Source organism: Xenopus laevis, chromosome 2L, assembly GCF_017654675.1.
Source record: "Xenopus laevis strain J_2021 chromosome 2L, Xenopus_laevis_v10.1, whole genome shotgun sequence".
NCBI lineage: Eukaryota > Metazoa > Chordata > Amphibia > Anura > Pipidae > Xenopus > Xenopus laevis.
In genome coordinates this window covers 38,319,889-38,343,042 of record NC_054373.1, presented here as the reverse complement: position 1 = coordinate 38,343,042, position 23,154 = coordinate 38,319,889, and the positions used below count along the sequence as shown (strand labels likewise).

At 37.5% G+C, this 23,154-nt stretch overlaps 1 protein-coding gene across 1 annotated transcript in view; it reads right to left on the bottom strand.

The window, feature by feature from the left end:
* The window catches only part of mxra5.L (matrix-remodelling associated 5 L homeolog), a 42,224-nt gene extending 29,601 nt beyond the window's left edge, over positions 1–12,623 (bottom strand). Inside the window, exon 1 of the mRNA XM_018246162.2 lies at positions 12,104–12,623. The gene's annotated coding sequence lies outside the window, so the exon portion shown is untranslated. The remainder of the gene's footprint in view (positions 1–12,103) is intronic.
* Positions 12,624–23,154: the final 10,531 nt, after the last annotated feature.

Below are 23,154 nucleotides of genomic sequence, written 5' to 3'. Positions count from 1 at the left end.
TTATGGAGTTCCATGGCTGTAGGAGAGAGGCCACAGAGCTCGGTATGTATGTATGTACAGGTATGGGATCCATTATCCAGAAACATTTTATCCATAAAGCTCCAAATTACGGAAAGGCCATCTGCCATAGACTCCATTTTTATCTAAATAATCCAAACTTTTAAAAATGTTCTTTTCCTCTGTAATAATAAAACAATACCTTGTGCTTGATCCAAACTAAGATATAATTAATGGAAGCAATGTTTTTTTTTTAATGTTTGTGGGTGTTATTTACTAAACTCTGAATGCAAAAATCATGATTTTTTTTTTTTGAGATTGGACTTTTAAAAAATCATGAATTTTTCAGAATGCATTATTTTATTATTCATTTTTTTATTCTTTCGAATTTATTAAACCCAGAGGATGGAAAAGATCAAATCAGAAAATCTGACATCTCAGACCTGTCGAGGTTGCATATAAGTCAATGGGAGAAGTCCTAATGATTTTTTGATGTGCGCTGGGTTTTGTGCAATAACTCAAAGTTTTCAGAGATTTCAGGTAAAAAATATGAAAAAATCGTGAAAATCGGATGAAAAATATGAAAAAAAAGTGAACATTTTTTTCTCACAAAACAAATTTTAATAATAAATAAACGCAAAAAAAAACGAGCGTATTTGATCGGAGTTTATAGCAGAGGATATTGAGATAAATCCTGACTTTGATAAATAACCCATATGTAATTGTCTAGCTTAAGGTATGAGGATTCAAATTATGGAAAGATCCATTATCCAGAAAACCCCAGATCCCAAGCATTCTGGATAGCAGGTCAAATACCTGTATAACTATATTTATAAAGCACTACTAGTGCTATATAATTTAACGGTACAGAAAAGTAGACAGGGAAGACAAAGGTACGTACTTTCATATACAATATATACAATATATAATTTCATATACAATATATTTAGCTATAAAAGATATGGATTACACATGGCTTTTATGGCACAAATTTTCATTTCGAATTTAGGTAATGAATATATCTTTTATACTGCGGCGAGTGTCAAAAAAGAGATTTTAATTGTATTCCTTTTTATTGTCCTAGTTCTATATTTACTGGGAAAATGATTCCCTATACCTTGTACAAGACAACCAAATCCAAACCTATATAGACAATCTTCTTCATATTACACCAACGCCTATCTATATTGCATGTTTCCTGCAACATGCTTCAAATTTCTGAATACAAAAAAATGTAATTATATACATTAAAGTATTGTTAAAAGAGCATCCAATAAAACAAGTTTGTCTGTTTTTTTTTATTGCTACAAAAAACAGACGAGGGCCCAAAAACGGTGAAATGTACAGCAATGCTCTAGCACCTCTCAAGCAGACCTTTGAATACAATTGATTAGCTGCAAATAAACATAATAAGAATATGATAAAGTCAAGTCAATGAGCAAGAATAATTCCTAAGGACTTGCCTTTAATTAAGAAGCTATGGTTTAAATTTGAGGTTGCCATGGCAAGTCATGCACATCAAGGCAAATCACTGACAAGCAGAGCAACCAGCGTTCAAGCTGAAAAATGTATTGGGGAGGATTGTATTTTGTGTTGCAAGAGTTCTATGACTTTAAAGCCCTGTACCAACAATAAAAATCTGTTTTACTACATGTCAGTAATGTCCCAGCAGATACATAAACCTCCTGGACAAATAAATGAATCTATATGGGCAATGTCACTCTAGGCAACGTAAAGCTGGCCATAGACATGCAGATATATCCTTCTGTCTCATGCACGATCCTTCATGCAATCTCCTGACCTACCACTAACCATTTAGATTAAATAAAGTAGTAAAAAGAACAAATCAGACAATGTTCTTGCCATTAATTCAAAAACAGCGATCGTACAAAAGTCCGACAAATAGTAGAGTCACACATTGATATCGTCGTATATTATCGTTAGCAGACAGAAATATTCTAACCTGTTTGATCGACTAAACTAACGATCGTCATGATAGGAAAAATGTCGGGAAGGTTCACATACGTTCCAAAAATTGTACGAAGCAAAGATTCATACCACTTTATCTTTAGCTTTAGTTTTAGTTACAGGTATATCATATATGACAATCCCTTGGTATGGATAGAAGCAAACCCATACACATCTGTCTATCTGCACAGGAGCATTGCAACTGTTTCGTAGCATGCGGTTGCCAGAGGATAGCGAATTGCAAATATTTTGGGAGGTTTCCCTCTGTAAGTAAGACATTATAGGGCTCATTTACCATTGCCCTGGATTTACACTAGGAAGAGTTGTCTTGTTCAACAGTGTCCTCTTCTGTGCTCTAATGCCTGTGCCTATTATGCCAAGTGCTGCCCCCCTACAAGTGAACCAGCAATGCAGCAACAGATTAACCAATGAGCTGATCAGAACAATAGCACACTGTTATAAAAAATAACCCTTTGTAACATATTATGGTTGGTTTACACCAATTTGTTCTTGTGGCATAAAAAGTTTTTCTCAAAATTATAAATCAACTACTTAGTGTAGAACTGTGTATAACTAGCAGGGCTAACCAGAAATAAAAATCATAATACAGTAGTAGTCTTATTTGTAGAAGAGTTGCACAAATAATAACACTAATAAATATGTATTTGTTTGTATGCAAGTTATACAGCCCATTTAGGAGGGTACAATCCCTTCAAAACTCACTGCTCCTTACTCAGTTCCCAAAAATCACTAAACCTGAACTGCCCAATAATCCTAAATCCTACTCATTCTAATACAGATATGGGACATCCTATGCAGAAAACTTGGGACCTGTGGTTTTCCATAATTCAGAACTTCATACCTTAAGTCTACTAGAAAATCATGTAAACATGAAATAAACTTAATAGACTGGTTTTGCTTCCAATAAGGATTAATTACATCTTAGTTGGGGATCAAGTACAAGCTACTGTTTTACTATTAAAAAATAAAATAATTATTTGGATTATTTGGATAAAATGGAGTCTATGGGAGATGGCCTTTCTGTAATTTGTAACTTTATGGATAAGAGATTTCTGGATAATGGATCCCATACCTGCACTGTAAACCATATGGAGAGAATAACCCTCTGCTGATTTTGTTGGCAGCAGCCATGATTATTATAGATTCCTGGTCCCTTTTATTTGAACAGTAGTATTGGTGGGGGCACACAACTGGCATAACTCCAACAACAGCAAACGGACTCTCTGATATACACGGGATCCGGCTAAAGTCACAGAAACACAGCAACATGTTGTTATATCATTCTGCATAAAGAAAGCTTCCTCTGGAGGTTTTCTCACCTCTTCATGGATTAGCACTGAAAGCTAAATTCATTTTCCAGCCATGATGCTTCCTACACTGTGTTTCCCATAGTTAGACTGGCCAACCACAAGCTCTGCCACATCTAACCTTCAATGGGAGAGCTCATACTGCTAACTGTGGAAATATATTCTTATAAACTATCTACCAGATGGAAGCTCCGTGCTACTATTTCCAGAATTACTGTCTCATGTTAGTCCAATAGGTGCACATTATTAGCCGAGCCTTTTTTGGGATTTGCCATGTTCCTCTTAGAAAAGCAAATTTAATGCTGGTTTTCCAAGATATGGGCAGTATAGATACTGTATGTCTTAGTCTATATGACTTCTTGAAGGGGACAAGCATTTCCTATTGAATTACATGGCTTTAAATAAAGGAGAAATTAGCTTTTAACACTAGTATATTACTAGTGAAGGGCGAATAAACTTAGCAGGGGCAAATTCACGGTGAATTTCCGTGTTTCGCCGCCAGCGAAGAAATCCTGCAAGGAAAATTAGCCGGCAAAATTATTTGAACGCTCATTGACTTTAATGCATTTGGACAAAATAGGTGCGTGTATAAAAATTGATGCGCGTCAAAATAATTTTGATGCCCAATGACTTCAAAGCATTGTGCAAATTTTTTGCCATTTCGTGAATTTTGCGGGAAAGTTGCAAATTTTTAGACGGAGCGAAACGGGACAAATTCACCCATCACTCTACAGTATATTACTGAAAAATATCCCAAAAACCTTTCTAGCATCACCCACCAGTTAATGCTTGTGAGTAGAGAAGCTCCTTTCCACTATGCTATAACTATTCTTATAGGGAAAAAAATGGCTCCCACGTTGCTAATTACTTCCAAACATGGTGCCTGAAGAGCCCCTTAGATAGACAGAAGTGGGGGGATTCTGAACCCATTGATTGATGTAGAAGGCAAGGGGTAGAGAATAATTAGAGCTGCATTTTTTATCCAAGACAACAAGCCTCATTTTGTTCTTTCAAAACAGACCACATGGAAATATTCTAGAGCAGATACACAAAAATGTTGTTGTGGCAAATTTCTCTGGAAATTTGCAAATTTTTCGGTGAAGCGAGATGGGACAAATTCGCCCATCACTATATATTGCTGAAAAATATCCCAAAAACCACAACTTTTGATAAAAAACTGAACCTGATGAAAAAAGTTGCTCATTTCTATTAACTGCTGCTAAAAAAATGGCAGATTACATAATATTACTTCAACTGGGCCTGGAGCCATTGTTCAACAACGCACTACATTCCCCCAAATGGCAAAGGATATCAGGGGGTACTGGGAATTGTGTAAAGGATTAGAGGACACTGGAAAATATCAAAAAGCCCGATTGGTTTACAAAGAGCAGCCAAAAGGCTGCTGAGAGTTGATTGTCAAGACAGCAGTTCAGTTAATGCCTTTAAGAGTGGCTTGGATTTTGGAGAGACAGAATATCAAAGGCTATTGTGATACTAAACTCTAGTTAGTATAGGTATGGGTATATAGAATTGGGTATATATAATTTGTGTGAAAGTAGGGAGGGGTGTGTGTATGGATGCTGGGTTTTCATTTGGAGGGGTTGGACTTGATGGACTTTGTCTTTTTTCAACCCGATTTAACTATGTAACAGATTGAGGGTTTTAAAAATACATATATATTTTATTTTCTGGAAGTGAAGTGAAGGTTCCAGCCTTCCCGCGCTGCCTGGGGCCCCAGCACTATTTTTGTCTTTTTCTTAGAATAGTGATTTAATTAAAGGTCCAGATGACTGAAAGGTGCAAGTCTTTACATTGCACAGTGACAGCAAACAGAATGTCTATAGCAGCATGGTTCCAAGTTAAGCTCTGGAGACAACTGTGACTGTGTACAAGAGTCATAAAACACGTGACACACACATTCCAGGTATTCCAGCCATTAAGGGTCACACTGCAGATTAAACAAGCAGGGAAGCATTATGGGTGCATTACTCTGAACTTCAGTTGCATGGGAATTCTGAAGTTGAAATGCTGCTAAAAGCAGGAGCACAGGACATTCCATGGCTTCCTAATAGCTACTGAACATTGAAAGGGCAATAGAACAATTTCACTTCACATTGGAATTCTTTTTTCTGCCAATAACATCAAGGTGAGGTGGGTTCAACAGTCCCCCATCCCATGAAAGCAAAGGCACACATACTAATCTGAAGCTTAAAGGTTGATTTACACTCAAAAACTGATTTTTGTGCATAGTAAAAGAAAAAGTAATTCTAAGAAGATTCCAATATATAGTGAATAAAGTACCCCCTCTTGTAAAATATAAGGATATTATTAGTTACAGAGGAGTTTCATGACCATATAAAAACACAAGGCCGAGTGTTTTTATACAGGTCATGGAACTCCGAGGTAACTTCTAATATCCTCATATTTTACAACTGGGGGTACTTTATTTATTATAATACACAAATTTTAGTGAGTCATGTGACAGAAATGGCATCACTACTCACCGTTTATAACTGATGACATCACTACTCACCGTTTATAAGAATATAATTTACAGGATATTCATAGCTTTTGTGTATTATACATGAATATACTGTAAATGTTTTAGTAGTTCTTTGTAAACCTCATTGCAGTTGAAAACAGGATACTGAAATCCAAGATGCCCTGATCTCTTCTGCTATACACTTCTTCCAGGTTCTTTTAATTTAGTGCACCCCTGTCTTTATAAAAGGAACCTTCTTGACGATGTGGGAAAGACCTGGCATGAGTTAGCACAGTGCCTAAGCTTAATGAGATCTAGTTACTAGCTGTAACTGTACAGCAACTGTAATTCTATCATAACTATAACTGTATATCTACATCTACAATAATTAATAAAATCCATGATATGGGGACCAATATTTAATTAATTCTTGTAGTAATGCTCCAACTGGGTACCCAATTTTGGCTCAACAGTGAGTAAGGACTGTGCATATTGTACATTACAGTTCTCCGGAAACCTGCTATTCAGAAATCTCCGAATTACGAAATATAGACCATAGACTCCATTTTATCCAAATAACCCAAATTTTTTAAAAATGATTTCCTTTTTCACTGAAATAATGAAGAAGCACCTTGTACTTGATCCAAACTAAGATATAATTAATCCTTATTAGAAACAAAACCAGCCTATTGGGTTATTTAATAAATAATTTTCTAGTAGACTTAAGATATGGCTATCCAAATTACAGAAAGACCCCTTATCTGGAAAACTCAAGGTCTTGAACATTCTGGACAACATGTCCCATACCTGTACAATTATTATTAATACACCATTCTGGATTTAAAAAATGACAAAGGTAGCTAACCGGTGACCACTGATATGTTGTTGAACTACAGCAACAAGTTACATAGGCGGTTAGGGAAACTGTAGATCAACCACAGCTGAGGATTTTATAATAAATTCCTTTGTCTACATATTCTGCCCCTGGGACAGTAAATGTGCTTCCCATAGCACTGACACTCACTTTGATTTACAGTTCTTGCAAAATGCCATCAGCTTTGTATAATGAATCTGACCTGGTTTTCTATACTGGACCAAAGAGTGCATTCTTGGGTATTCTCCTTACTAAATAGATTCCCAAATCTGGGGTAGGGACTGATGTGAATGTGGTATAATTTCTGAAAGGTGCTATGAAATATGTCTGAACTACATAGATAATGATGCTACCTTATATTCCTTATATTCCTGAAAGCCCAGACTGAATGGCAAGTAGAGAGGGATTAGCAGTGAGAGGTTTCTCCTGTAGCTTCTAATCTCCTTATATTTTACAGTATGGGGTACATCAATGGGTTTATTTACTAAAACACAAATGTATCTAATATTTTTATTAAACAAAGCTCAACCAAACTCCCATCCATGATTTGATCTTATTAATCAATAAAACAACTACGGGTGGGGAAAAATACTCGAGAAAATCGAGCGAAAACCTGAATCTTATAAATTGTCGGATTTGACGCCCGAAATGCTCCATCTTTTCAGGTTATTATAGGAACCAGAATTATTTGGATTATCAGATGAAACCCAGCACAGATCACGATATGTCCAAATTGTTCAAACAGGTTTGAGATAGCAGATTTTAGAGATCAGACTTTTTGCAGGTTCTGGGTATAATAAATGTTGAATAGTTTTTTTTTCCCTAAAAATTAGAATTTTTTGTCCAAAAAACCTTGACCATTAAAAAATTGAGTTTTGCAAATAACCCCCAAAGTGTATAATACTCAAGTTCAGTGAGTCATGTGACAAATGACATCACTAAGCATTAATTATAACGGTGACATCACTATACATCATTTATATAGTGAATAAATTACCCCCTCTTGTAAATTATAAGGATAAGCTACCGAGGAGTTTCATGACCATATAAAAACACTAGGCTAAAGATGTTTTTATACAGGTCATGGAACTCCGAGGTAACTTCTATTATCCTCATATTTTGCAACTGGGTGTACTTTATTTATTATAATACACACGTTTCAGTGAGTCATGTGACAGAAATGACATCAGAGCTCACTGTTTATAACTGATGACATCAGAACTCACCGTTTATAAGGATATAATTTACATGGATTTTGTGTATTTTAAGGATATAATTTGTAGGATATTCATGGCTCTTGTATACACAATATATATCTGTAACTATTGTACAAGGTTCCAGTGTTCCTTAGCTTCGGGTTGTTTGTTCTAGAAGGCGCTAAAAAAACACACTGTGATTTTTATGAAGACATAGACATTTGTGCCTAATTTCCTAGGAAGGTTCACAAATGTGCTGGTGTTTTTCTTTTTTAAACCCGCTCTTCCCATATAAACTTGTGTTTTTACAATCAGTTGACAATTTGGCATGAATGTAGTCAGGTTTCATGCATCTGCTTGTAAATAGCTATCTTTAAACTTTGGAATGCAGAACCTGTTGCTTTGAGCTTACTAATCAGTGAAATATGTTAGAGCTAAAACCATTTGAAACCATAGACATTATGGGCTGCAACAATAAAATTAACCAAAAAATAAACCAGTTTTCTGGTAAAGGACCGAGTGATCAGTGCTAGACTTAGTGAACAGGTGGTCTCTGTCTGTAATATATAAATCATGGATATGTAACACATGGCCACCAGGCTGTTGTTGATCTACAGTTCTCTAAAGCCCCTGTTGTTGAGACACTGGGTATAGAGTTGAAGCCTGGGGGTCTCAGTTTAGCTATCCTGCACACTGCTGTTCAATATAGTATGTTACATTTTCTACCCAAAAAACACACTATAACTTGTTCTTTAATCTATGTCCCCCTAAGCAACCCCCTCGATGCTGTGGCTCAGGTTCTTCAAGCCCCTTCAGAGTGTGATGCTGCCCTGAGAGACTACTGCAATAGTTCACCAATTATCTAATGATGTTCTTCTTCATAGGTCATTCACAAAGGTAGAGTTAAGCAAAGCTAGCATAAACAAGAATAAAATTAGCTATAATTGTGTTATAAAAACAGAAAAGTCTCAGTCAAGGTCTCAGAATAAAGTGTATTCATTTTGTGCACCGATTGTATGATTTAAGAGAGGCTTTTAAGAGTCACACAATCTGTTAGACCAACTAAGGACAACTTAAACTTGGTTTTACTTCCTCCATCTTACTTGGCAAATAATGTCAATTTCAGAAAGATTGTTGGGAAACATTGCTACTCAACTATTTGACACAAAATAACTCATTTTGGTTTAGGGTAGGGTAAAAATAAATTGGAGTTAAGATGAGTGTAAATTTCAGGCAATCGATGTTGGCCACACCATTGTATTTCTGGTTACCTTGAGAATAATTTCAAGAATTCACAGCCCATCGAACTAGTAATATAGTACTATTACTATTATTATTCTAATTTATTCCAACCCAAACAAGTTCCTTGTTTCTCATAATGGTCCTATGGTAGGCATACTGGACTCACAGCTTCATTGGCTGCCCCATCATGGTCACCTCCACGCACACCATCTCCTTTAACTGGAGCTTTCTGTAAACAGATGGCAATGGCAAGAGAAACAACACACACACAATATGAAGCATTTCATTATATTATAGTGAGTTCCACCAATTGATAAACCATATCTCAGAATGCAGATTTCATAAAAGTCAAGGGATAAGATGCAAAAGTGGTGTCATTCTAGTGCAAACTCATGCTACTTATGACAATGTAGGAGGATACATTAGAAGAAACCCCTTTACACCAGATTTACTCAAACTCTGCTATTATACGTCTCACCCAAAGTACCAATTATTGCTTTGGTAATGGGAGCTGACAGCAAGGCTTTTGCCGTCAGTAGTTTTTCTGTGTTTTGCTGGTCTCGTTGGAACTGTCAGTGTTCCCATCACAAAATCAACACCTACTTGCTGTTTCAGCATCACAGCACCTCTACTGAAACCCGATTTGCATGAAGTATTAACACATAGTTATGCTGCACTGGTGAATGCATATATTTCAACGTACGGGATTTTAAACATCAAAGCTTTGCTGTAAGCTGAATCTGGAACCCTACTCATTAGTTCTTATAATATAACAAACTGGATCAACTTTCAGTTCTTATTGGACCATATATTGAAGCGCCAACATTGGTATGGTTCCTTTGCTTAGCCTTTAGCCTATCAGCCAGGGCACACGCTCAGATTCGGGGAGATTCGCCACCCAGCGACAAATCTCCTCTTCTTCGGGGCGACTTATGTCCCCGAACTGCCTTCCCGCCAGCTAGAATGTAAATCGCCGGCGGGATGGCACCCGGAACGCTTAATTTTCTGAAGTCGGCCAAAGTTTCCTCGTGAGGTATCTTAGGAAAACAAAGCGATTCGAGTGCCATCTCGTTGGTGATTTACATTCTAGCTGGCGGGAGGCAATTTGGGGAGATTAGTCGCCCCGAGGAAGAGGAGATTTGTCACCGGTGTTTCCCCCGACCCTTACATGAACGCTTTTCTCTCATTATGAGACCAACACCCTTACTCTGAACGGTTAAAAAATGTGATTTGCCTGCAGATCATTCACGCAGTTCCATCTCCTGTAGAGCTTGCAATCTAAATTCCCAGTCCCACTTTTATAAAATAAATGTACACGCAAAATCATGAAGCTAAACATAATAATAATTATATATATATATATAATTGTGAAGAGGACCAGCACTCCGTTTCCAAAAATCAATAATTTATTGTAATATCAGTGTCTCCAACGTTTCGGCCCACTTTGGGGCCTTTATCAAGGATAAAGTGGGCTGAAACATTGGAGACACTGTGATATTACTATAAATTATTGAGTTTTGGAAACGGAGTGCTGGTCCTCTTCACAATTATTTATATACTATTTTGACCAAGCACCCGGAAAACGGCATATTGTGAAGGAGTGCGGGTATCATCTGCATTATCGTTATATGTGTGTATATATATATATATATATATATATATATATATATATATATATATATATATATATATATATATATATATATATATATATATATATATATATATATATATATATATATATATCTATATATATATATATATATATATATTTATTTATTTATATGACAGTTTATGGATTTGTACATTGTATGTCGAGTTGTTTTCATGCAAGCCTGACATCTTTAAGAGGCATTTGATTTAATATAGTAGGAGGCGGAATGACTTGGCAAACATTTCCAGAAAGCTCTCCAACTGAGTAAAATACAGTAACACATCAATGCGCTGATGATTTAACCAGCTACATGAGCAGCAGAGGAAACTTTCTCCTCCTCCAGTTTTCCCTGTTAGGTCCCAACTCCCCGTCTGGAAGGAGATTATAGACTGTGAACACACCTGCCCCCTGCCTGATATCTCCTCCAATGACATATGATTCATATTAGTTAACTCTGCTACTTAACTGAACTTTAATGAACACTATTAACCCCGCTATTGGGATGAATAAAGACACAGCCCAGCAAGGGAGGGGGCAGAACTGGAAATACTTATAAAAAATGCTCAATTTTTATGTATATTTTATGATTGTTTCCATTCACAAGTCCCTGCATGTGTTTTCTTTTATTACTTTTCAGCTTTTGCCAAATCCTTCTAAGATTAATAAAAAAAATTAGTTTGCTTACTGTACAATAACAGAATAATCTACTCCTTTTAAAATGCTGTTTCTACTTTTAATACATACCCCAATTAAAGGAAGCATATATTCCATTTTTCTGTACTGGCATGTCATTTCTATTTCATCTCTTTACATTTGAATCAAGTTTATTCAACCTGCAGCCTTCTTGCCCTTGTTGGACTACATTTCCCAGCACCCACTGCCACAGTTTTAAGGAGGAAGATCATGCACCTGGATTTTATTGTATATCTTTAGTGTCTAAAGCTAGTACAGGTATGGGACCTGTTATCCAATATTCTTGGCACCCGGGGTTTTCCGAATAATGTGGATGTTCATACTTTAGGTCTACTAGAAAAACATTTAAAGATTAAGTAAACCCAATAGGTTGGTTTTGCTTCCAGTAAGGATTAATTATATCTTGGGAGTGGGATCAAAGTGCTGGTTAATTATTACAGAGAAAAAGGTAATACTTTTTTAATAATTAGATTATTTGGACAAAATTGAGTCTATGGGAGATGGCCTTCCCATAATTCGGAGCTTTCTGGATAATGGGTTTTCAGATAACAGATCCCATACATGTAGTTACATTTTGCAGTTGATCCAAAGCAATATAATTGGGGAAAAGAAGTAAAATTAGGATTCGGATAAAGAAAAAGAAAAGAAGAAACTGTTTCTGCACTGTACCTGTATATAGTTAGAAATAGTTACAGCTCTGTCTTACAGCTCATCTTCAGGTTTCTGCCAATAAATCATAACGTCCAATGAAGAATGTGACAGCAACACTCTATCAGGCTGCGCAAGTGAATTCTGCAGAAGGTGAATTCAGATACAAAAATGTCTCTTCTTTGAAATATTGCAACTGTTAATCCTTCCTGCTTTTCATGGTAAAACGTATTATATCCACATCAAGAAGCAGCAGCAGGCAGATAATCTGTGCAAACTAAACTGGGTATCCATTGAAATGAATTCAAGAAAATGCATCCAGCTTTCCCTGCAGAAAGTGTTCCAGATAGAAGCAACTCAAGCTTGGCACTCAGGCTCTGCAAGAATTGAAACTGGGCTGTCGAAAGCTAAATTTCATCTCAGGACCTTGGAGCATTCAGCGAAAAATATGCAAGTGATGTTCCAAAACTGGGAATAACTAATTCTAGTAGCATGAACCTTCAAATAAGGACGGATGCCCCACTCCCTCCTTCTTTTGTGGTGTGTGTGTTCAAGGAGGAGGGACCAGCAGATCATTTTGGAGTTAGTTTCCCTAAGTGGGCGTCTCTCTCTCTCTCTCTCTCTCTCTCTCTCTCTCTCTCCCTCGCTCCCTTTTAACAGGATCTGAATGGCACAAGGGCTGGGGAATCCAAGGGATGCTGATAGTCTGGATACTTTTCTCCGGCATGATGCTGAGAGTCTGGATACTTTTCTCCGGCATGATGCTGCAGACAAACTGCAGGACAGGGAGAATCTCTGAAAGCAGTAAGCCATATAGGAAACAGCACAGATTCACTAAGTCTAATACAGGAACGGGATCTATTATCCAAAATGCTAGGGACCTGGGGATCCTGGGTATCCTTGTCCAAAAAAAACATTATCCAGAAAGCTCCAAATGATGGCAAACCCATCTCCCATAGAATTCATTTTAATTAAGCTCTTATTTTTAAAAATGATATAATTTTTCTCTGTAATAATAAACAGTACCTTGTACTTGATCCGACCTAGGATATATTTAATCCTTACTGAAGGCAAAACAATCTTATTTTATGATTTTTTAGTAGACTTAAGGTATGGAGATCTAAATTATGGAAATATTCCTTATCCAGAAAACCCCAGGTCCCGAGCATTCTGGATAACAGGTCCCATACCTGTACTTGATGGTAACTAAGCTGCATGAATCCATATTGGTGGCAAAACCATCCTATTGTTTTTTTTTATTGTTTAAATTATTTTTAACAGGCTTAAGGTATGATGAGCCAAATTAAGTACAGATCCATTATCTGGAAAACCCCATGTCCCAAACATTCTGGATCACAGATCCTATACCTGTATTATTATTATTATTACTGAAATGGTCCTGCAGCTGCTGTTCAGTTCTGACTGCTGACCCAAAAACCTAACGGCCGACATCTATGAATTTATTCTCCTAAACTATGATTTTGTCTGTCCTCTACCTGCAAGCTCCTTGGAGCAAGTATCACATTCCAACTGTGTACTGAGACTTGTAGAGCACTGTGTATATTGTGGTGCTATATAAATAAACAAATATGACATTATGCAATACATCCCTCCAACATTGGGGCTTTATTTGGCTTCTTCCTCCTAATGTCCCCTGTTTATTTTAGCCCGTGGAGGCATGTATATGAAAGTCATACTAATACACATATAGTACTTGACAATGTGTTTGGATTGTGAATGGGAAGCAATTACACATGCAAGTATTGTGATATACGGTATCACTTTCGTGTGCTTTTCACTTGCAATTAGTCTTGCTTTGTGACTTTTACACCCATATGGTTAGCAGTTTGACCTGTACTTGGAAGTAATTCAGAATGTCAGGTCAAACGCAGGTTACAATGCATGCAGAAGGTTATACATATGTCTTTCACAACTTTACCATCGGCCCCAGTGCAAACCTGCACAATTGCTAAGCCATTTGCTTTCCTTTTAGTTCCCTTTAGATGTGTCACAAGTGTGTCTTACATGCACATGAAGAAGACAAATGAACTGTGTGTACAATGATTAATTTCCACCATGAAGGGGATCAGTTATCCTTTCTACCCGCGTGCCTTTTAGACAAATTCTTTTAAATGAATACAACATTTTTTAGAGAGATGGGAGCCACAAATAAAATCAGTTGCAGGGCCACACACATTCACTCTGCCTTCTAAGGATTTGCATCATTCTTATTGCACTGTTCTGTGGTTTCTCAGGAAAATGACTGTCCTATGCATCAATGTATTTATTAATCTTCATGTTAGAGGTTCTAGATTTATTTAGGGCAATTGGGACAGCCACAGCCATCCAGGAGAAAACAGTAGCCGACAAAATGGCTTTTTCTGCCTGCCAGAAAAAGTGACAGGAGGACCTTTGCACCAAAATGCTCCGTATACATCAGTCACGTCCCCTTAACATACCGATTTGTCAAACTGCATAAAAAACAGCAGACGTGATGTACATCACTGTCTGATTGTTATATCACTGTGTAAAATATGTGTAAAACATAATTTTTATACTGCTTTATACATTGTTTTAAAAGCATAAACGATTTTACATGGCATTGGCCCATTGAAGCAGTGACAGGAGGGGCATTTCGGCCACTGGAGTGTGACACTAGCCATGGCACTGTACAGATACTTAATTACCCACCTAAAGGAATGCAATTTATCATCAGTTCTAAGTTATAAATACTACATTGAATTTAAATTGCAGTGAAGACATTTCAGTTGCAATTTCCTATAGAGGTATTGGATGTGGAACCCGTTCTCCAGAAAGCTCAGAATTAGGGAAAGGATTTTATCAAAATGATCGAAATTTTTAAAAAGTATTTCCATTTTCTCTGTAATAATAGGACAGTATCTTGTACGTGATCCCAAGTAAGATATAATTAATACTTATTGGAAGCAAAACCATATTATTTATTTAAAGGGATACTGTAGTGGGAAAACACGCATTAGTTAATTGTGCTGCTCCAGCAGAATTCTGCACTGAAATCCTTTTTTTTCAAATGAGCAAACTGATTTTTTTTTCTATTTAATTTTGAAATCTAACAAGGGGCTAGACATATTGGCAGTTTCCCAGATGCCCCCAGGCATGTGACTTGTGCTCTGATAAACTTCACTCTTTACTGCTTTACTGCAAGTTGGAGTGATATCACCCCTCCCCCTCCAGCAGCCTAACAACAGAATAATGGGAAGGTAACCAGATAGCAGCTCCCTAACACACGATAACAGCTGCCTGGTAGGTCTAAGAACAGCACTCAATAGTAAAATCCAGGTCCCACTAAGACACATTCAGTTACATTGAGTAGGAGAAACAACAGCCTGCCAGAAAGCAGTTCCATCCTAAAGTGCTGGCTCTCTATGAAAGCACATGACCAGGCAAAATGAGCTGAGATGGTGCCTACACACCAATATTACTACTAAAAAAATAGACTTGTTGGTTCAGGAATTTAATTTTATATTGTAGAGAGAATAATTTGCAGTGAAATTTAGAAATAAAATCATATAAATCACGACAGAATCCCTTTAACGTTTACATGATTTTCTAGTAGACTTAAGGTCTGAAGATCCAAATTACAGAAAGATCCATTTGCAGAAAACCCCAGGATCTGAGCATCCTAGATAATAGGTCCCATAATTTTACTATTGTTTGAGAATATCACTGTCTATTATACAATAAAATAAAATAATTCTTAAAGGTGGTTCACTTTAAGTTAATTTTTAGTATGTTATAGAACTGGCCTTTATTTTTTTATTTTTTAAATACCTGCCTTCTTCTGACTCTTTCCAATTTTCAAAGGAAGGTCACTCCCTCTCCCTCTAAAAAAATAAATGCTCTGTTATTACAAATGTTTATTACTCGTCCTTCTGTTCAGGCCCTCTCCTATTCATGACCCAGTTTCTTATTCAAATCAGTGCATGGTTGCTAGGGCAATTAGGACACTAGCAACCGGACTGCTAGAATTGCAAACTGGAGAGCTGCTGAATACAAAGCTAAATAACTCAAAAACCACAAATAATACAAAATGAAAACCAATTACAAATTGCCCCAGAATATCACTCTCTACATCATACTAAAAGTTCATTTGAACTTTAAATTGCACTGCTGTTTTAGGGCCCTAGACATAGGTTTTTCTGCAGTCGCTCAGCAGGCAGAAACACCCATGTTTATGGCCCTAAAACAGCAGTTAAACCTAAATGGAAATGCACAGCTTCATAGAAAATGAAGGGCTCGGGTGACTCCTGTGGTAGTAGAAAGCATAAAAACTCCATGTAGTAGCATAACTCCATGTAGTAGCATAACTGTAGTAGCATAACAAGCATAACTCCATGTAGTAGAAAGAATAAAAAATGAAACAGTACAAACAGGCAGAACATAATGGATCCAATTAGCTAATGTGTTTAGGTGTGCTCACACATATGTCTCAAACTCACAAAAAACACCCGTGTGTAAGAGCCCTAACTACTGTGTTTCCATTAGGTGGAGTGTATGAAAAGCCATCACATTGGAATGCTGTTTTGAACGCCTCTGTGTAAGTGGCCCACTTTGTAATCATTGTAATGAGCAGGAATCTACAGATGATCTGCTCTCAATATAACACCCCCTTCTGTTCTCAGGCAGTCATTGTATGTGCCTCTGTTTCTGGTTCCTATTTCTGCTATTTTCCTTCCCTATTAATAACCTTGGCATCAAGTATCATTTTTCCTGGCTGGGTTGGTAAAGCACAGGCCAGGTGGCAACCCTAGCTGTGTCTTGCTCTCTGAGATTCCCATTATGCACAGTAGGAAGGGATGCATGGCATAAATGCATGTTTTATTGCCAATGAATTTTCCTATGAAATTGAACCAGGAAATATTTTAATAGGAAGTTTTTGTACTTTTTTTCTTTGCAAATTAAACTTTGGAGCCTGAAAAAAAAAACGTGGCTGCCTATGACAGTTATACAACATGGTAATTACATCATTAAAGTGCCAGATATCCAGTTAGAAATGAGCTGACAAACATTGACACACTGAGGGTGACAAACAATCCCAATGTGAGAAAGTGGCAAACACTGGAAGGAATGCCCTTCCCACTTACACACCTGTTTACACTGAAATACTAGGAACACACACTAAGCAATGAAAAACCTTTTTAGCTCTTGATGTTTTTATGGCTTTTCAGTCCTTCTGTTTTCCTACAAAGTTTCAGTGACGGGAGTGAGAGGTTCTAACAGAGAAAGCCCTAAAATAATATGTGCTGTTAAAGCTGCTACAGTCAGCCAAAATGTTTGGGTTATCCCACCCAAAATCACTTAGATGGGCTGAAAAAGTAGATCTCAAGGGAAGCGAAAGTGTGTGTGTTCAGTTCCAAAAAAAGAAATGACAAAATATAAGCAGATTGACTCTAAAAACTCTAAGACGTTCTCCAACAACCAAGTGTGTGTGGTAGGGAGGGTAGTGATGGGCGAATTTGCGCCGTTTCGCCGTAAAATTTCCCGCGAAATTAGCGAAACGGCGAAAAATTCGTGAAACCGCGCCGGCGTCTCGTTTTTGACGCCAGCGCCCGTTTTCGATGCCGGCACCTGTTTTTTGACGCCGGCACCCGTTTTTTGACGCCAGCGCCCATTTTTTAAGCCGGCAAATTTTTTTTTTCGGGCGAATTTTCGCGGGAGTTTCTCGAATTTATTCGCTGGTTGCGAATCGCGCAAATTCGCCGCAAATTCGCACCATCACTAGGGGAGGGCAGAATTTAAAAGCATCAATGATCTAATGATCTAAAAGACATACAATTTCCTTTCTTTATGTGCAGGTAACAACACACAGTGGTGTCTGTTTCACTCACTGTTGAAGCCATAAAATGAATGTTCTACATCAGTCACTCGTTTAGTTGCCAAATCTCTAATTGATGTGCAGCCATCAATTATGATCACTCAAGAAGACCCAGCATTCACCTTCCCACATATTATCTTACTCCATGTCCTAGGCTAGGCCGCTTTTACATCTGTAAACCATTTTACTCTCATAGCGATAACATCTTTCCTCTTGCAATTAAATAGGGCAGTTGGGAATGGAGTCATCTTTACTGGCATACAAATCATGGACTGTACTAACTACCATATCCCATTGCTTTTTGAAAGTAAGTACTTGGGTTGTTTATTATATGATCGGCAAGAGTGGATAACAAACAAAGCAGCATCGATGTTAATTGATGGATTCTTAACCTCTTGGAAGATTTAGGAGGAGCAGTGAAAACGGTGCCTTGCAAAAGGAATTCAGCTTTTGAGGGTTCCTATTTTTCTATATAACAAATCTTACTCATATGACAGTTTTATATTAGAAACTGAAATGCTGGTTGCATATGTATTCAATCAGCAATACCAGATTTCAATTTGTGGTGGTAAACATCTACCAGCTTTGAATATTGAGTAGCCAATTGCAGGTCATTCAGGCTGGGGGCACATTGCGTTTTAAATAATTCCATGAATTCCCAATTGGAACAAGATCAGAGCTAGACTGGCCGGTAAAAATGATGGTTGATCCCAATGTTATTAATAGGGAAAAAAGATAAATATATAGGAAGGCCGGTATTTATTTCCAGAAAAGGTGGCAACCCTACCTGTATCCAACCTCATGTGTACTTAGGGTCAGTAAGAGGCACACGTGGGCTTCCTCCTGCTGGATATAGTTATAAATTCCAAAAAACTAAAGGTATTTAAACAACAAATATAATTTGTTTTAATTTACACCGTTTTCATGACACTTCTAAAGTCTATATTTGTTAAACATTCCCAGTATGGCTTACGAGTAATGTGACCCCCAATAATGGCGCAGCCGCTTACTGCATAATTAGTTTGCAGTTTTACCCCTTTCCTTCTGTACTATTAAATGATAGGATAGGATGTGCTCAGGCACGTTTCAGGGGCTGCTGCCGCCTGAGGCAGCAGCCCCAATGCCGCCCCTCCTCCTGCTCCGCTCTTCTAACTACCAGCGTCGGAGCGGGTGGAGGAGGGGCCGCATAGCTAGTGCAGCGAGCGCAATAGCGCTTGCTGCGCTAGAAGAGCCGAATTTCCGCTTTAAAAAACGGAAATTCGGCTCTTAAAGTTACCAGAGGCGTCTTTTTGCCGCCCCTGGTAACTGGCCGCTCCGTGCCGCCTGAGGCAAGATTCTCACCTTGCCTCATGGCCGGAGTGGCCCTGGATGTGCTGCCTGGAGCCAAATGGTTTATAGGCATGGGGTGAAATACAGACACAAATTAACGGTGAGCACAAAGGAAAGCTACAATGACAAGAGGAAGCAGTGGAAACATCCTCTGGTGTGACAAATGGCATTTAACCCTCCAATAGGAGAGTCAGGGTTTGGCAGATACCAGGAGAGTACTACTTTAATGAGATACCAGGAGAGTACTACCTTTCTGAATTCATAATGAAGATGATTTGGTAGAGTGTCTGGGTCAGTTTGGTCTACGACCTCTAGTTCCATTGAAAGCAATCCATAAGACTACAAAGTACAATGACATTACTGATATTTTCATGCTTCCTAACTCGTTTATCTGTGATCAAAATATAAAAGGTCACATACCTCTCTGCTTAATAGCATTACTTGGAGTGCAAATCTCCTGAAGCTTGGTTTCAATCTGTGGACTAGATCCTCCCCCGCCACCTGCATATGTGGCTTTTAAAAGAGAGACTGCCCAAACCAACGCCCAGGTAAACAAGTTAGGGACTGCCGTATGGGGTTTACCTTGACGTGGTATGATGGCTTATCAACTTTATGATCATAACTTTGTAACAAAAAACCCTGTTTTTCTTTTCTTTTTTAAATACATGCACTTGCCTATTCATTGAATCATTTAGACAGGGGATTATTGCACTTAAATATGTCTTTATATGGCTTTAGGAGCGCACCCACAACCCTCCTTTTTAATATATAATCCTATAACTAATATATTTAGATGTAGAAAGCTAAAGAAAATGTAACAAGTCAGAAGAAAAAGCTAAAATCTGGCAAAGGAAATATTCCATATTATTAGATCCATAAAGTCCTAAACTTACTTAAATACTTCTCATGAAATCTAAAAAAAAAAACTGTGTTAGGTTAGAGAGTATGAAGCACCTGGAGCGGATGGGATGCACCCAGATGTAATTATGGATCTTATCCAAGCCAGACTGCTATCTTCAATCTTTGTTCTCTCCATATTATCAGGCATTGCGCCAGGGTAATATAGAATAATAGGTGTGGTACCATTATTCAGTACAGGAAACAAGATCTATGACTTGCATTCCAAACTTGCGAAGTTTCTCGAAGAATATTATTCAAGTTTTAACAACATATTATAATGGCTTTATTTATTTTATAATTCTGCATGATTTTTTTTAGGAATTGTATAAGGTACTTACCATATGAAAATGTAAGTTGGGATAAACACAAAAAATGTAACAAAACTTTTGGGAAAGCCTGTGATACAATGTTTGAGATAAGGTTACCTTGCATGTAGTGATGGGCGAATTTATTCGCCAGACGCAAATTCGCAGCGAATTCACGCCGGCGTCAGAAAAAAAAATGGACGCCGTCAAAAAACGGACGCTGGCATTAAAAACTAGATGCCAACGACGTTTCGCGAATTTTTCGCCGTTTCGCAAATTTCGTGGGAAACGCCCCAAATTCGCCCATCACTATTTGCATGTATTAACATATTTGCAGGTAGATTGGTTACGGTCTAAGGTACTTAAACATAATGTGGCATATTGCAAGTGGAAAATGTTGGGTAACTTTTAGATTTGGGTAGATTAACCCATTCTTTCTGGGTAAAAAAGCAGATACGGTGCTCACACTGAAAGTCAATTAGAATTAGATTTAGAGTTAAGGGCAGATTTTTCGAGGGAATTTTCGAAGTAATAAAATTCGAAATTCAAAGTAATTTTTTGGATGCTTGGACCATCGAATAGGATACTATGACTTCGAATTCGATTCGAAGTAAAATAGTTTGAATATTCGACCATTCGATAATCAAAGTGCTGTCTCTTTAAAAAAACTTCGACTTCAATACTTCGCCAAATTAAACCTGCCGAAGTGCTATGTTAGCCTATGGGGACCTTCTAGAGCAGTTTTCTAAGTTTTTTAAAGTCGAAGAAAAATCGTTCGTTCGATCGCTGAAATCCTTCGCATAGTTCGATTAGAAGGATTTAATAGTTCGATTTTGCTTCGACCGCAAATGGCCAAATTTGATGAAAAAAACCTTCGACTTCGATGGTGAATTTTTGAAGTATTTTCAACTTCGAAATTCGACCCTTGATAAATCTGCCCCTAAATGTTTATTTGCTCTTGGAGTGATAGGGAGTTCTTATTTACAGTATCTGTAAGCTTGTTATGAACTGTGGGGAGACCAAATAATAGGAGTCAAAGCAGGAGACTTGAAGCCAAGATGTCTGAAAATCATTGACCTTGCATGCTTATAAAGAACATATTCATTGTAATCTTACTGGTACTGAAAACAAAGGAAAGCAACTGTGCATGACATTACTCCACGTTATGAATTTCTTTTTGGCTCAGTTATTTTGTCATTGCAATAGAGGACCATGTTTAAAGGATGACTGGTATTCACACGTTAAGATCCCTGAAGCAGGATATGCTTGGAGGTCTAATGGACCCTCAAAGGACTACTGTGCTGTCCACTATTAAATACAATACACTGCCTAAATGTTTAGTATTACACAATACTGAAATTTTTTTTTTGCGCTGAGTGGCTCATTTAATCAATTGTTTTAATGTTTACTGCTTTCCAAAAAAATATATGGATTACAGGGGCGTAACTACAGAGGAAGCAGGCCCTGCGGCTGCAGGGGGGCCCTGGAGGTACAGGGGGCCCCATGAGGCTCTCATTGATGAGCAATTTCAACATACAGTATATTGTTAAAACAGGACAAACACTGGATATGTTGGGGGCCCTAAAATTAATTTGCTGTGGGGCCCAGCAACATCTAGTTACGCCACTGATGGATTACAAGTTACCCTGTGGTTTTCAAACTGTTTCAAGAAATCTTTCAAAAAAGTCATATGTCTATGGATGCATATACTGCATACGGGCCCCGCCCCAGCTAGTTACACCACTGCATAAACAACTGAGAAAAATTCTAACCCAGGTCCAAATGGGCTTCCCCCTAGTTATTAAAAAAAAAAATCAGTGATCTCTTAGTTCCCCATTTAGCAACCTTGTATTAATGATGTGGTCTCTGGACACAGAATTAGCTACAGGCTAATGTTTCTTGCCTGAACCTAATAAAGACCTCTCCTCTATCCAAAGTTGTCATCCTATAGTATTAAATGTTAATGTGACAGTTTTATGAAGTATTAGCTTCCAAGTTAAGTAAACATTCCTGGCTGTCAAACATTGGATCCTATATGAAGATTAGTTAATATTACTGAAGTCACAAACACCTCCAGATCTCAACTCTTGACTTGAGTTATAATGCTTGATATCTATAAAGACTTTAATACCTTGTCATGCCCTTATGTAATAATCCTAGATTTAATATTGCCGGTACTTTTCTGGGTGCTCTCAGGGTTTTGTATACTGACCCAGTCTCACACATTGCATAATATTGTGGGGTTTTTTTTTCCAGAAATTGTGATTGGTTAGAACCGTATGTCATTTAGGTGTTAGGATTACCAAATCATATGCTAATTTATACAATTATACAATTCAAATTATCCTCCTGCACGTCAGAATTTTCAGGCAAATTTAATTTCCTGTTTGGACCACATTACAGTATGGGTAATTTTATCAAAGACATACCACATCTCCTAAAGCCACTTATAAAATTGGATTAAGATAATAAATATCATTGGGTGATTAACCTTCTCTCTTCAGCAAGTTGGCCTTCAGGTTCCTTATCTGATCACTTACTATACAGCAGATAGCTGAGTGCAGGTGGTTCATGCTTCCTTGTGTGCCTGTGCTGTTCCTTTTAAGATTTCAGCCTGAAAATCATATTAAAAAATCTGGTTATAATATTCCACCCAAGACTCTGGTCCTAGGTTAAAGATATGT